Source organism: Salvelinus sp. IW2-2015, unplaced genomic scaffold (genome assembly GCF_002910315.2).
Source record: "Salvelinus sp. IW2-2015 unplaced genomic scaffold, ASM291031v2 Un_scaffold2846, whole genome shotgun sequence".
NCBI lineage: Eukaryota > Metazoa > Chordata > Actinopteri > Salmoniformes > Salmonidae > Salvelinus > Salvelinus sp. IW2-2015.
The window spans coordinates 45,917-61,250 of record NW_019944146.1 but is presented as its reverse complement, the minus strand read 5'-3'; the positions used below and the strand labels follow the sequence as shown (position 1 = coordinate 61,250).

The following is a 15,334-nucleotide window of genomic DNA, read 5'->3' as shown; positions in this document are numbered from 1 at the left end:
CCTAGGCTGATGTCTGAACGGTAGGGACTGATCCTACCTGATGTCTGAACGGTAAGGGACTGATCCTACCTGATGTTTGAACGGTAAGGGACTGATCCTACCTGATGTCTGAACGGTAAGGGACTGATCCTACCTGATGTCTGCAACGGTAAGGGACTGATCCTACCTGATGTCTGACGGTAAGGACTGATCCTACCTGATGTCTGACCGGTAAGGGACTGATCCTACTCTGATGTCTGAGTGGGTAAGGGACTGATCTACTGATGTCTGACCGGTAGGGATCTGATTCTACTGATGTCTGACCGGTAGGGACTGATCCTACCTGATGTCTGAACGGTAAGGGACTGATCCTACCTGATGTCTGACCGGTAAGGGACTGATCCTACGCGTATGTCTGACCGGTAAGGACTGATCCTAACTGATGTCTGACGGTAAGGGACTGATCCTACCTGATCTACGATGATGTCACCACGGTAAGGGACTGATCCTACCTGATGTCTGACCGGTAAGGGACTGATCCTACCTGATGTCTGAACGGTAAGGGACTGCAGATCTGGGTCTCCAATACTTTAAAATGTATTCCAGTGGTCTCTGTGCGAGCCCAACCCATCTGGCACGCCAGACAAACTCAAACAAAAGTATGGGAAGTTGTTTTAATGTATTTGAAACCCAGGTATGATTATTTTACTATTATGAAAAACACTAATGTGGAGATTGTGTCTGGTCCTGTAGATGTAGTGTGATGACGTCTCTGGTCCTGTAGATGTAGTGTGGTGACGTCTCCCGTACGTCCGTCTCTGGTCCTGTAGATGTAGTGTGAGAACTAATCACTACAAGATTTTATTTGCGCTTTTTTAAAATAAAAGTGGTCTGGACTAGGAACTGGGGAGAATCCAGGATTTTAAAGTTGTTTGTTTTATAGTATGTCTGCTATGTTATTATTGCCTCGGATAATAAACATGTCTGGAACTTTAGGTCACTGAAAAGCCATAGTGAAAAACCATTCTGATCTGATTAGGTATGATGCTGTTTTGACATGTGGATCTGATCGGAGGGATTCTTAGAGCATGTTGCTATGGTAATAGCCTTAAAAAAGGTCCGTTACATTCAACACAGTTAAGGACATTAATAAATAAAAAAGTTAGTCAAACTAATAACCTCCTACTTTATTCACAATGTAGATTTGACATCTAGATCGTTTTTTTAAAATTCACCTTATTGAAAACATTAGCGTCGTGGTTTTGGGAGTAAACATCTATTTGGCAGGCTTTAATGACCATATTGTAAAGGCTGAAGTCATTTTAAAATCAAAACATAACGACGAATGAAAAAATAGAATCTTGTCTTTTCTTGTGATCCAATTAATGAATAATCTCACAGCTTGTGTGGTGCAAAGGAAAACAAATAGAAGAAAATGGTGTTCCAATAATAAGCAGCTTAAAATCATTTTTATTTAGGATTTGATTTCGTGTTGCGCCGTAGATTTCCACTGTTTTCCAATGATGTGTTGCTGTGGTGGAATAGTGGGTCTGTGTACTGATCCTACTGCTCCCTCCAGCTTCTAGGGGGCTCCCACCCAACGGGCCAGGGGCATGTTCGGTGTTAGAAACCAGATGTTGCTTTGGTACTTGCACATTTACAGTTACCTCAATTTTGCCAGTTTGGATTTTGAAAAGATAAAAAATAATAGCTAATATATTATATTATGTATATTAGGAAAATGGTTCTTAATGCTATGTTTCATTCCATTGGAATCATATTGTTTTGTAGCATTTAACTAGTTATAGTGTATTATATATACACACCTGTATACTGATTGACATTTTTCAGATTTGTACTTTTTTAAACTGAAAGTTGCTAGTTCTGCTTTACCGAGTCGTGCAATCATTTATTTTTTATCGTGGCTGATTTGAGAGTGTTGTTCACTAATAAACGTATGATGTATACCAATATTACAACCGCCCCTTTGCCTGTTTTCGCTGCAATCACCATTAGAGTTCACGGAAAGTTGTCATGAATGCTAGTATGGAACACTATTCCCTATATAGTGCACTACTTTAGACCAGAGCCCTAGGCTCTCATACTGTGCTGAGAAAAGGAATGTGATCTTGTGAGATAGGATGAACATAGTTCAAAATCAATGGGTGTTAATATGGAGTTGGTCCCCCACTTTGCTGCTATACAGCCTCCACCTCTTTGTGAAGGCTTTCCACTAGATGTTGGAACATTGCTGCTATAACAGCCTCCACTCTTCTGTGAAGCTTTCCACTAGATGTTGGAACATTGCTGCTATAACAGCCTCATCTTCTGGGAAGGCTTTCCACTAGATGTTGGAACATTGCTGCTATAACAGCCTCCACTCTTCTGGGAAGGCTTTCTCTAGATGTTGGAACATTGCTGCTATAACAGCCTCGACTCTTCTGGGAAGCTTTCCACTAGATGTTGGAACATTGCTGCTATAACAGCCTCCACTCTTCTGGGAAGGCTTTCCACTAGATGATGGAACTTGCTGCGGGGACTTGCTTCCATTCAGCCACAAGAGCATTAGTGAGGTTGGACGATTAGGCCAGGCTCGCAGTCGGTATTCCAAAGTCTGCATTCCCAAAGGTGTTAGATGGGGTTGAGGTCAGGGCCCGAACCATGAAAAACAGCCCCAGACCATTATTCCTCTCCACAAACTTTACCATTGGAACTATGCATTAGGGTAGGTAGCTTTCTCCTGACATCCTCCAAACCCAGATTTGTCTGTTGGACTGCACATGGTGAAGCGGGATTCATCACTCCAAGAGAACGCGTTTCCAACTGCTCCAGAGTCCAATGGCGGCGAGCTTTACACCACTCCAGCCGATGCTTGGCATTGGGATCTTAAGCTTGTGTGCGCGGATGCTCTGCCATGGAACCCATTTCATGAACTTCCCCACTAACAATTATTGTGCTGACGTTGCTTCCAAAGGCAGTTTGGAACTCGTAGTGAGTGTTGGAACAGGAGGACAATGTTTACGCACTAAGCACTTGGCGGTACGTTCTGTGAGCTTGTGTGGCCTACCACTTCTAGGCTGAGCCGTTGTTGCTCCTAGACGTTTCCACTTCACAATAACAGCATTTACAGTTGACCGGGGGCAGCTCTAGCAGGCAGAAATTTGACAAATCGACTTCTTGGAAAGGTGGCATCCTATGACAGTGCCACATTGAAAGTCACTGAGCTCTTCAGTAAGGCCATTCTACTGCCAATGTTTGTCTATGGAGATTGCATGGCTGTGTGCTTGATTTTATACACCTGTCAGCAAATCCAATTTGAAGGGTGCACACATACTTTTGTATTTATAGCGTACCTATAAAAATATTTAAACTGACATGATTTCCAGGTTAGCAGAGTTTCTGTGGGCTGATAGGAAGGCTGAGATTTTTAGACCAAGAAGATGGACCAAGAAAACCACCACAACATTTTAAAAATGTTTAATTTATAGTTGTTGGAAAATGACATCTTAAACATGACCAGCCATTCCGATGTTACAGGAGAAATAGGCATCTATGAAAATCACCACAGGCAGACTGTTATACTAGAGACAGGTAAAGCCACACGTCAAAGCTGTGGGCCCTCGTTTGTTTGGTCATTTCAAAGACAATTACATTATAGAGTCAACTTTGATTGAATATTTAAAAAAGAAAAAAAGGTAGTGCTTTTTCAGCCTTGTTCTTTAAATAGCTAACGTATGTACAGGGAGGGTAGTTCACATTGCTCTCCTTTAAAACACAACCAAATTAAACTGGAGGAGAGAGGAGGGGTATCATGTGGGGCGAGACGGCCGGGGGGATAGAACAGGGCTAAATTATGTTTTGTGTTAGAGTTTCGTTATTTCAGACAGTGATCCCTTGTTGTGCACAACGGCCATTTAAACAAAAAAAATATGGGTGAAGAAACAACGAAAAAAAAGAGACAACAGTTATTTTCCTCATGGTGGAGGTTGAGGAGAAGGTTAGCGTAGGTGTCAATCTTCTGTGAGGTCTCGAACAAAGAGGACCTCGGAACGGCTGAGGCCGGCCTCTTTCAGGCTGGGTGGGTTGGGCTGCTCCTCCGTGGGAAGGCAGGGCAGAACCCGGCGGGGAAGTTTGTAACTATCTGGAATTTCTCCGGGGTCTCCTTCAATGAGAACAGGAAGTCGATATATTACCTGGAACACAGAGGGAGACATGGGTGCTCTTTTATATACGTTCCATTGGTATATACCAGGTCAGTTAAAACAAACTGTTAAAATGACACTACACGTGTAGATTGGGAGTCAAGCCCCACTGGTAAACACCAGGCCAGTTAAAATGACACCACAGGTGTAGAATTGGGAGTCAAGCCCCACTGGTAACACCAGGCCAGTTAAAATGCCACCACCTGTAAGTTGACGAGAGCAGAGCTGTGTTCGTACCGTCAGAGACTGGGAAGAGGAACCGCCTCTCTACTCTGGTGTCGTTAGGCAGTTTGAAAACTATCTTGACGCTGTCGGGTCGCTGCTGGGGTTCGGGGGAAGACATTCTGCTTAAGCTCCTTTTCTTCCTCCAACGTCTAAAACACAGAATATGTTATCCACAGTCAACAACTAATTATTAAAATAACATAGAACCAAGAAAAGGAACGGTTTTATGTAGGCAGAGCGAGAGAGAGGACAGAGTATTAAAGACCCTCGTTTCACCCTCCTCCTCATTTCCTCGGCCAGGACGGTCTGCGACCTTCTCCTCCTCCGCCTGAACCTTGTCCTGCTCCTCCTTCTTCTCGGTCCTTCTCCTGGTCGGCTCTCAGCGACTCCAGTAGGCCTCGTCCTGCTGCGCCCGCAACACCTGCGTCTGGTTCCTCTCCTCCTGGAAAACACACCAGAGACGCGTTCAATTACCTACATCCACCTACAGGACCAGAGACAGACGTATGGGAGACGTCATTACACTACATCTACAGGACCAGAGACGGACGTACGGAGACGTCACCACACTACATCTACAGACCAGAGACGGACGTACAGGAGACGTCCACACACTACATCTACAGGACCAGAGACGTCATTACACTACATCTACAGGCCAGAGACGGACGTACGGGAGACGTCACCACACTACATCTACAGGACGAGACACGGACGTACGGGAGACGTCACCACACTACATCTACAGGACCAGAGACGTCACCACACTACATCTACAGGACCAGAGACGGACGTACGGGAGACACCACAACTACATTACAGGACCAGAGCGTCATCACACTACATCTACAGGACCAGAGACGGACGTACGGGAGACGTCACCACACTACATCTACAGGACAGAGACGTCATCCACTACATCTACAGGACCAGACACAATCTCCACATTAGTGTTTTTCATAATAGTAAAATAATCATACTGGGTTTCAAATACATTAAAACAACTTCCATACTTTTGTTTGAGTTTGTCTGGCGTCCAGATGGGTTGGGCTCGCACAGAGACCACTGGAATACATTTTAAAGTATTGGAGACCCAGATCTGCAGTCCCTTACCGTTCACATCAGGTAGGATCATCCTTACGTCAGACTCAGGTAGGATCAGTCCTTACCGGTCAGACATCAGGTAGATCAGTCCCTTACCGGTCAGAACATCAGGTAGGATCAGTCCTTACCGGTCAGACATCAGGTAGGATCAGTCCCTTACCGGTCAGACATCAGGTAGGATCAGTCCCTTACCGTTCAGACATCAGTAGGATCAGTCCTTACGTCAGACATCAGGTAGGATCAGTCCCTTACCGGTCAGACATCAGGTAGGATAGTCCCTTACCGTCAGACATCAGGTAGGATCAGTCCCTTACCGGTCAGACAATCAGGTAGGATCAGTCCCTTACCGGTCAGACATCAGGTAGGATAGTCCCTTACGGTTCAGACATCAGGTAGGATCAGTCCCTTACCGTCAGACATCAGGTAGGATCAGTCCCTTACCGTTCAGACATCAGGTAGGATCAGTCCCTTACCGTTCAGCATCAGTAGGATCAGTCCTTACCGTTCAGACATCAGGTAGGATCAGTCCTTACCGTTCCAAGCGTTCAGACATCAGTAGGATCAGTCCCTTACCGGTCAGACATCAGGTAGGATCAGTCCCTTACCGGTCAGACATCAGGTAGGATCAGTCCCTTACCGGTCAGACATCAGGTAGGATCAGTCCTTACCGGTCAGACATCAGGTAGGATCAGTCCCTTACCGTTCCAAGCGTTCAGACATCAGTAGGATCAGTCCCTTACCGTTCAGACATCAGGTAGGATCAGTCCCTTACCGTCAGATATCAGGTAGGATCAGTCCCTTACCGGTCAGACATCAGGTAGGATCAGTCCCTTCCGTTCCAAGCGTTCAGACATCAGGTAGGTCTGGTTGGCCTCCATGATGAAGGTGAGCTGATTGAGGAGGTCCTCTGATTGGATGAGCCCCTCCAGACGTCCCACCACCGTCATCTTACGGTCCTTCAACATGATCATGGCCAGGAACGGGTAAGTGTTCTCACCAGCAACGCCTGGGACACTGAGGTACAGACACACAGGGGAAAAACGAAAACACACCAAACACAGATTAAAACACTGAAATAAAGTGATGGATAAAGAGATTCCACCTCATATCTTAAGAGGACACGGACACAAATCATCCATAGTTCCAGCACAAATGATTGGACTTTTATCTTTAACCATATCAAACTGACTGAGAAACATGTCCTCATTTACAGCAACAACAACGAGTGAAGGATGAGGCCAGTTCCTCTTTTTAGAATGTATCTCCAGCTCTAGGAGATCTAGGTAGTGAAGACAGCGTGCAAGAGTAGACGATGTGTACCTCTGTATCCCTCAGGCTGCTGGTGGAACAGGCCCAGAACAGCATCCTGGTGTTAAGGAAGGTCAGGACCTCTTCTGTACATACGTGGAGCTGGAGGAAGATGGAAACAGAAGCATCATTAATATAAACAGTGAGAGGAAAGATGTACAGAATACACTTTAAGGAAAATATCTAATATTGAAGAGTGGAGGGTATATGAATAATACCAAACATGCCGCAAATAAGGAAAACGCAAGGTATACCTCCAATCAACTGAATACATATTTCAAACCAATTATCAACAGAATCTGAATTATAATTAGTTGGTTATCTAATGATTCTTGCCAGGTCTCCCTGGAAAGGGACAATAGTACAAAACAGGTGCCTGGCCTTCCAGAGTTTGGGTTTGCATTGTAGTATCATTGTGCATTTTGTTGCCTTTGTATTTTGACCTCATGTGAAGTGATCACTTGTTATTGGACCTACCGACAGAACTGGTCTGTATCCTGGTGGTCCTCTCCATGGAGGTAAACTAACAAGTGCGATAGCGAGCTCACGTTTGGCATCATTCAATGCCTTGAGGGGGGAAAACAAAAAACACACAGCTCACTGAATAACACTACCAGCTATCGACCAAGTTACACATGGAATCAATCCACGTAGAACCTATATGGATTCTGGAACATCGCTTTCTTAAAACCATTTGTCGGTTGTTCAATAAAATAAACGTAGGGTGTGTCAACTTTTTGGGGGGGAAATGTTCTTCTGAGTTCTAACATACTTCTTATGGATGGTCAGGTACTAGTACCTCACATCGAGATTGAACTGGGGACCTGAGTAACACACCTGGGCTATATTTCCTGGTAAAACACTGGTGCGATCGACCGTACTTCTCTTCAAAACTATGGATGAAGGAGACAACGTCACCCACGGGGTTCTGTGAACGCGTCCACGAGGGTCTGGCCTGACCCACCGCAGGGCAAACCTGGGGAGGAGGAGGAGGAGGAACCAATCAGTCACCTTTATATAGGAACGTCAGGCAGCTGCATGTTTATAAGGGGAACTGATGGCCAAATACGGTTCTTTGTATTACCCTGAATATGCTCCAGAGTGTGTAATATGTCAATCTGAAAGGTAGCATTATCATGTAGTAACTCCATCCTATTAATCCCTGAAAAAGTAAGAAAAGACCAGATGAGACATGATGATCAGAACAGTGGAAAGATTCAATGAGAATACTACAGCTGTCAGCTGGATGATTTCAGTTAACGGACTTGATTCTGTAAGCAGGAGGTTGCCACTGTGTATGCTTTGTCATTTTGCAGAGTCTACCTTAGAGTTGAGATGCAAGAACAATTTACTGCAGTTTACCAGTGACATATAAAGAGCAAAGAGAAGAACAACATGAGAGACATAATGTGTGTACGTACTCTAGGTTGTGGCCTGGAGACGATATAGCTATACACTCTGTGGTCTGCTGTGTTGACCTGTAACGGTCTGGAGGGCGGAGGGTTAACACACTGGGAACTCCTTCTGCTCGTTCAGTCTGTCCTGCACTGCAGCCTGGGAACACACACACGACATTATCCATTTGATCTCACCCTGGACACCACAAGAAGACTAAACCCGTGTCGCAAAGCTCATGCAGAATATTGAAGGCACCATTTGTCACGAGATACATATATTATAATATTATATATTACTGCACGTAGTTATTTATAACAGTGCAACCTCTGATAAACTATTGGATTCACTGGGTGCATCATAACCTGTCTATTTTGTAGTCTTCAGGGCCCACATCAAAAAGAGACATTCATATATTTTGGGGTTGACAGCTACTTACCTCGATGTTCCAATTGTGTTGTTCTAATGTGCGCCGACATTGGTCCATAGACTCCAAACCTGTCAAGTCCTGAAAATCAAAATGCAAAAAAATCTGAATTCTCACATCTAGCACTGGTGTACACGAGACGGACAAATCTCCAATTGATCAGTGAGGATGGCGAATTGTTAGGTTCAACGAATTTATTCCAATACGTTACTTCCTACAGGCCATTTCCACATCTTGGGTCTGGATGAGACAGAGGGGGGCCTTACTAAGAATTAACCAGTCATTGCTTGTCATGTGTCATAAGTTGTGTCTGATAAGTCGCTCTGGATAAGAGCGTCTGCAAATGACTTAAATGTAAATGTAAATGTTCACTCTCAAACCATCTTCTAGCTAAAAAGCTAAGTAACGTAGCTTGGCTGACCAAGTAAACTGCTAGCTAGCTAGCCAACTGTCGTTAGCCTAGCTAGTTAGTTGGCGTAAGTAAGCCAAGTGCTGCAGATAACCAAGTTAAACATGTTCTTTCTAATTCACCTTACACTGTATTTAAGTTTGTTGATACGCTTCTTTGGGGGAATTGTCGGGAACGACTAGCAACTCAAGACAATATTTAGGATAGAAAATAATTGGTGTGTTGCTAGATTAAATATAACATTAACGGTAGCAAGTTAGCTAACGTTAGCGGTGGCGCTAGGGGTATAAAATTATATTGTCAAAAAAGCGTTTTTACACCCTTAGCGTGCTTTATTTTAAGCAAGTTCCTTCATATATCTAAACATAGATTAATATGGAGTATATAAAAATTACTTAAACCTGAAGAAAGGCTGACTCTGAAATTGAAGGAGTTTTTCGGTCTGCGCCTGAGATAATTCCTGCTCCTCTGGCGCGCCATCTTACCTCGCAAACAGTGATGTCAGTTCGCGACGATTCGTTATTTTTGAACGACTCTTTTTACTGACTCGAGAGTCATGATTCGTTTTTCTGAGTGACTCGGTCGTTTTAAGATGTTCGTTTGACCTGCTAGTGCTGGCCGCAATGATTCCTACAGAGGATTGATACACGCTGCTCTGGCTCAGTGGCTCCAGAGGACTGTTCCGACACCAACTGTCTGTCATATGCGCGGAAAATTGATAATGAGCATAGTACATAGAGAAGACAAATACATGATTAGAACTGATAATTGGATCATGGTGCAAGAATGACTGCAATTTATTGATTATTGAATGTTACGGAAACAGCTTTGTAGAAACAAAAATGCTCAGCAACTCAGAGAACTAAAAGCCAATTTATGTTTGATCCGAAAATGTGGTCGGTAGCTTCATATGGAGGGTGTGGCGCAATTGCGGAGGCTCCAGAGGCATGATGAGGACAAATTGAGCTCTAGGCGGGGTCAATGTGCACCTCTCACATTTTGCAATAATGTGAGAGCCTTAGAGCTCATCACATTATTGCAAAAATGGTCGAAGAGGTGCACATTACCCCGCCTAGAGCCAATTTGTCCTCATCATGCCTCTGGGCCTCTCGCAAATTGCGCCTACACCCTCCTATGAACTCCGACCACAGATTTTCGATCAAACGTAAATTGGCTTTAGTTCTCGAGTTTGCCATGGCATGTTTTTGTTCTACCAAAGCTGTTTCCGTAACATTCAATAATCAATAAATTGCAGTCTTCTTAGCACCATATCCAAATTTATCAGTTCTAATCATTATTTTGTCTTCTCTATGTACTATTGCTCATTATCAATTTTCCGTCGCATATGACAAGACAGGTTGGTGGTCGGACAGTCCTCTGGAAGCCACTGAGCCAGAAGCAAAGCGTGTATCAATCCTGCTGAGATTCAATTGCGGCCAAGCACTAGGCAGGTCAAAACGACACATCTAAAGACGGACCAGGTCACTCAGAAAAAAACGAATCATGACTCTCGAGTCAGTAAAAGAGTCGTCTCAAAAATAACGAATCGTCGCAACTGCACATCACTGTGTTGGCGAAGGTAGATGGCGGCGCCAATAGGAGGCAGGAATTTATCAGGCGCAGACCGAAAAACTCCATTCAATTTCAGGGTAGTCCAGCCTTTCTTCAGGTTTAAGTAATTTTTAGTATAACTCCATATTATCTAGTTTAGATATATGAAGGAACTTGCTTTAAAATAAAGCACCGCTAAGGGATGTAAAAGAACGCTTTTGGACAATATAATTTTGATACCCTAGCGCCACGCTAACGTTAGCTAACTTGCTACGTTAATTATATCTAATCTAGCAACACACCAATTCATTCTATCCAAATATTGGTTGAGTTGCTAGTTCGTTCCCGACAATTCCCCAAATAAGCGTATCAACAACTTAAATCAGGTTAGGGTGATTAGAAAGAAATGTTTAACTTGGTTATCTGCACACTTGGCTTACTTTTACGCCAACAACAGCTAGGCTAACGACAGTTGGCTTAGTAGCGAGCAGTTTACTGGTTCAGCCAGCTAAACGTTACTTAGTCTTTTTAGCTAGAAGATGGTTTTGAGAGTGAACATTTACATGTTACATTTAGTCATTTAGCAGAGCTCTATCCAGAGCGGCCTTATCAGACACAAACTTATTGACCACATGACAAGCAATGACTGGTTTAATTCTTAGTAAGCCCCCTCGTGTCCTCACAGCACCAAGATGTGGAATGGCCTGTAGGAAGTATACGTATTGGAATAAATTCGTTGAACTAACAATTCCCGCACCTCACTGATTCAATTGGAGATTTGTCCAGTCTCGTACACCAGTGCTAGAGTGCGAGACTTCAGATTTTTTTGCATTGATTTCAGGGACTTGACAGTTTGGAGTCTATGACCAATGTCGGCGCACATTAGAACAAACAATTGAAACATCGGAGGTAAAGGTACTGTCAACCCCAAAAATATTGAATGTCTCTTTTTGATGTGGGCCCTGAGAGAACTACCAAGAATAGACAGGTTATGATGCACCGTGAATCCAATAGTTTATTCAGAGGTTGCACTGTTATAAATACTACGTGCAGTAATATATATATATATTATATGTATTCGTGACAAAATGGTGGCTTCAATATCTGCATGAGCTTTGCGGACACGGTTTAGTCTTCTTGTGGTGTTCCAGGGAGATCAACATGGATATGTCGTGTGTGTGTTCCCAGGCTCAGTGCAGGACAGACTGAACGAAGCAGAAGGATTCCCAGTTGTGTTTAACCCTCCGCCTTCCAGACCGTCTACAGGGTCAACACAGCAGACCACAGAGTGTATAGCTATATCGTCCTCAGGCCACAACCTAGGTACGTAACAACATTATGTCTCTCATGTTGTTCTTCTTCTTTTGGCTCTTTATATGTCCTGGTATAACTGCAGTAAATGGTTCTGCATCTCACTCTAAGGTAGGATCTGCAAAATGACATTAGCCATAGCGACATTGGTTGGGTGTGTGGGCTGGGTGGTGGGGCAACTCTGCTTACAGAATCAAGTCCGTAACTGAAATCACAGCTGACAGCTGTAGATTCTCATTGAATCTTTCCACTGTTCTGACATATGTCTCATCTGGTCTTTTTCTTACTTTTTCAGGGATTAATAGGATGGAACGTTACTACATATAATGCTACCTTTCAGATTGACAATATTACACACTTTCTGGACATATCAGGTAATACAAAGAAACCGATTTGGCCATCATTCCCCTTATTAAACATGAGCTGCCTGACGTTCCTATTAAAGGTGACTGATTGGTTCCCCTTCCTTCCTCCTCCCCAGGTTTGCCCTGCGTGGGTCAGGCCAACCTCAGTGACGCGTCCACAGACCCCGTGGGACGTTGTCTCCTCATCCCATAGTTTTGAAGAGAAGACGGAGTCGATCGCATCCCGTGTTTTACCAGGAACATATAGCCAGGTGTGTTTACTTCATGTCCCCAGTTTCAATCTCGGATTGAGGGTACTAGTTACCTGACCATCCATTAAGAATTGTTAGAAACTCCAGAAGAACATTTCCCCCCCAAAAAAGTTGACCCCTATCGTTTTATTTATTGAACAACCGACTAAAATGGTTTTAAAGAAGCGAGTGTTCTCAGAAGTCATATAGGTTCTACGTGGATTTGATCGCATGTGTACTTGGTCGATTAGCTGTATGTTTGTCTTTTTTTTTTTGTGATTCAGTGAGCTGTGTGTTTTTGTTTCCCCCCTCAAGGCATTGAATGATGCCAAAACTGAGCTCGCTACCTTGTTAGTTTACCTCCATGGCAGAGGACCACCAAGGATACAGGACCACGTTCTGTCGGTAGGTCCAATTAACAAGTGATCACTTCAATGAGTCACATACACAGGCAACAAAATGCGCACAATGATACTACAATGCAAAACCCAAACTCTGGAAGGCCAGGCCCTGTTTTTGCTATAGTCCCCTTTCAGGAGACCTGGCAAAGAATCATTTAGATAACCAACTAATTATAATTCAGATTCTGTTGAGAATTGGTTTTGAATATGTATTCAGTTGATTGGGAGGTATACTTGCGTTTTCCTTATTTGCGGCATGTTTGGTATTATTCATAACCTCACTTTCAATATTAGATATTTTCCTTAAAGTGTATTCTGTAATCTTTCCTCTCACTGTTTATATTAATGATGCTTTTGTTTCCATCTTCCTCCAGCTCCACGTTATGTACAGAAGAGGTCCTGACCTTCCTTAACACCAGGATGCTGTTTCTGGCCTGTTCCACCAGCAGGCCTGAGGGATACAGAGGTACACATCGTCTACTCTTGCACGCTGTCTTCACTACTAGATCTCCTGAGCTGGAGTACATTCTAAAAAAGAGGAACTGGCTCATCCTTCACTCGTTGTTGTTGCTGTAATGAGACATGTTCTCAGTCAGTTTGATTGGTTAAAGATAAAAGTCAATCATTTGTGCTGGAACATGGATTGATTTGTGTCGTGTCCTCTTAAGATATAGGTGGAATCTCTTTATCCATCACTTTATTCAGTGTTTTAATCTGTTGTTTGGTGTGTTTCTGTTTTTTCCCCTGTGTGTCTGTACCTCAGTGTCCCAGGCGTTTGCGTGAGAACACTTACCCGTTCCTGGCCATGATCATGTTGAAGGACCGTAGATGACGGTGGTGGGACGTCTGGAGGGGCTCATCCAATCAGAGGACTCCTCAATCAGCTCACCTTCATCATGGAGGCCAACCAGACTACCTGATGTCTGACGCTTGGACGGTAAGGGACTGATCCTACCTGATGTCTGACCGTAAGGGACTGATCCTACCTGATGTCTACCGGTAAGGACTGATCCTACCTGATGTCTGAACGGTAAGGGACTGATCCTACCTGATGTCTGACCGCTTGGAACGGTAAGGGACTGATCTACCTGATGTCTGACCGGTAAGGGACTGATCCTACCTGATGTCTGACCGGTAAGGGACTGATCTACCTGATGTCTGACCGGTAAGGGACTGATCCTACTGATGTCTGACCGGTAAGGGACTGATCCTCCTGATGTCTGAACGCTTGGAACGGTAAGGGACTATCCTACCTGATGTCTGAACGTAAGGGACTGATCCTACCTGATGTCTGAACGGTAAGGGCTGATCCTACCTGATGTCTGAACGGTAAGGGGACTGATCCTACCTGATGTCTGACCGGTAAGGGCTGATCCTACCTGATGTCTGAACGGTAAGGGACTGAATTCCTACTGATGTCTGACCGGTAAGGGACTGATCCTACCTGATGCTGACCGGTAAGGGACTGATCCTACCTGTGTTGAACGGTAAGGGACTGATCCTACTGATGTCTGACCGGGAAGGGACTGATCCTACCTGATGTCTGACCGGTAAGGACTGATCCTACTGTTTCTGAACGGTAAGGACTGACCTACCTGATGTCTGACCGGTAAGGGATGATCCTACCTGATGTCTGACCGGTAAGGGACTGATCCTACCTGATGTCTGACCGGTAAGGGACTGATCCTACCTGATGTCTGACGGTAAGGGACTGATCCTACCTGATGTCTGACCGGTAAGGACTGATCCTACCTGATGTCTGAACGTAGGGACTGCAGATCTGGTCTCCAATACTTTAAAATGTATTCCAGTGGTCTCTGTGCGGAGCCCAACCCATCTGGCACGCCAGACAAACTCAAACAAAGTATGGGAAGTGGTTTTAATGTATTTGAAACCAGGTATGATTATTTTACTATTATGAAAACACTAATGTGGAGATTGTGTCTGGTCCTGTAGATGTAGTGTGAATGACGTCCTCTGGTCCTGTAGATGTAGTGTGTGACGTCTCCGTACGTCCGTTCTGGTCCTGTAGATGTAGTGTGATGACGTCTCTGGTCGTGTAGATGTAGTGTGGTGACGTCTCCGTACGTCCGTCTCTGGTCTGTAGATGTAGTGTGGGTGACGTCTCTGGTCCTGTAGAGTGTGTGGTGACGTCTCCCGTACGTCCGTGTTCGTCCTGTAGATGTGTGTGTGACGTCTCCCGTACGTCCGTCTCTGGTCCTGTAGATGTAGTGTAATGACGTCTCTGGTCTGTAGATGTAGTGTGGTGACGTCTCCTGTACTCCGTCTCTGTCCTGTAGAGTAGTGTGGTGACCGTCTCCGCGTAACGTCCGTCTCTGTCCTGTAGATGTCAGTGTAAATGAGACGTCCATACGTCGTCTCTGGTCCTGTAGGTGCATTGGTTAATTGAACGCGTTCTCTGTGTGT

The 15,334-nt window shown here is 44.4% G+C and overlaps 2 pseudogenes; one reads left to right on the top strand and one right to left on the bottom strand.

Moving 5' to 3' along the window:
* Positions 1–3,847: 3,847 nt before the first annotated feature.
* Positions 3,848–8,319, bottom strand: LOC112074845 (FAS-associated factor 2-like; annotated as a pseudogene).
* A 4,358-nt stretch (positions 8,320–12,677) lies between these two features.
* The window catches only part of LOC112074844 (FAS-associated factor 2-like), a 4,769-nt pseudogene continuing 2,112 nt past the window's right edge, over positions 12,678–15,334 (top strand).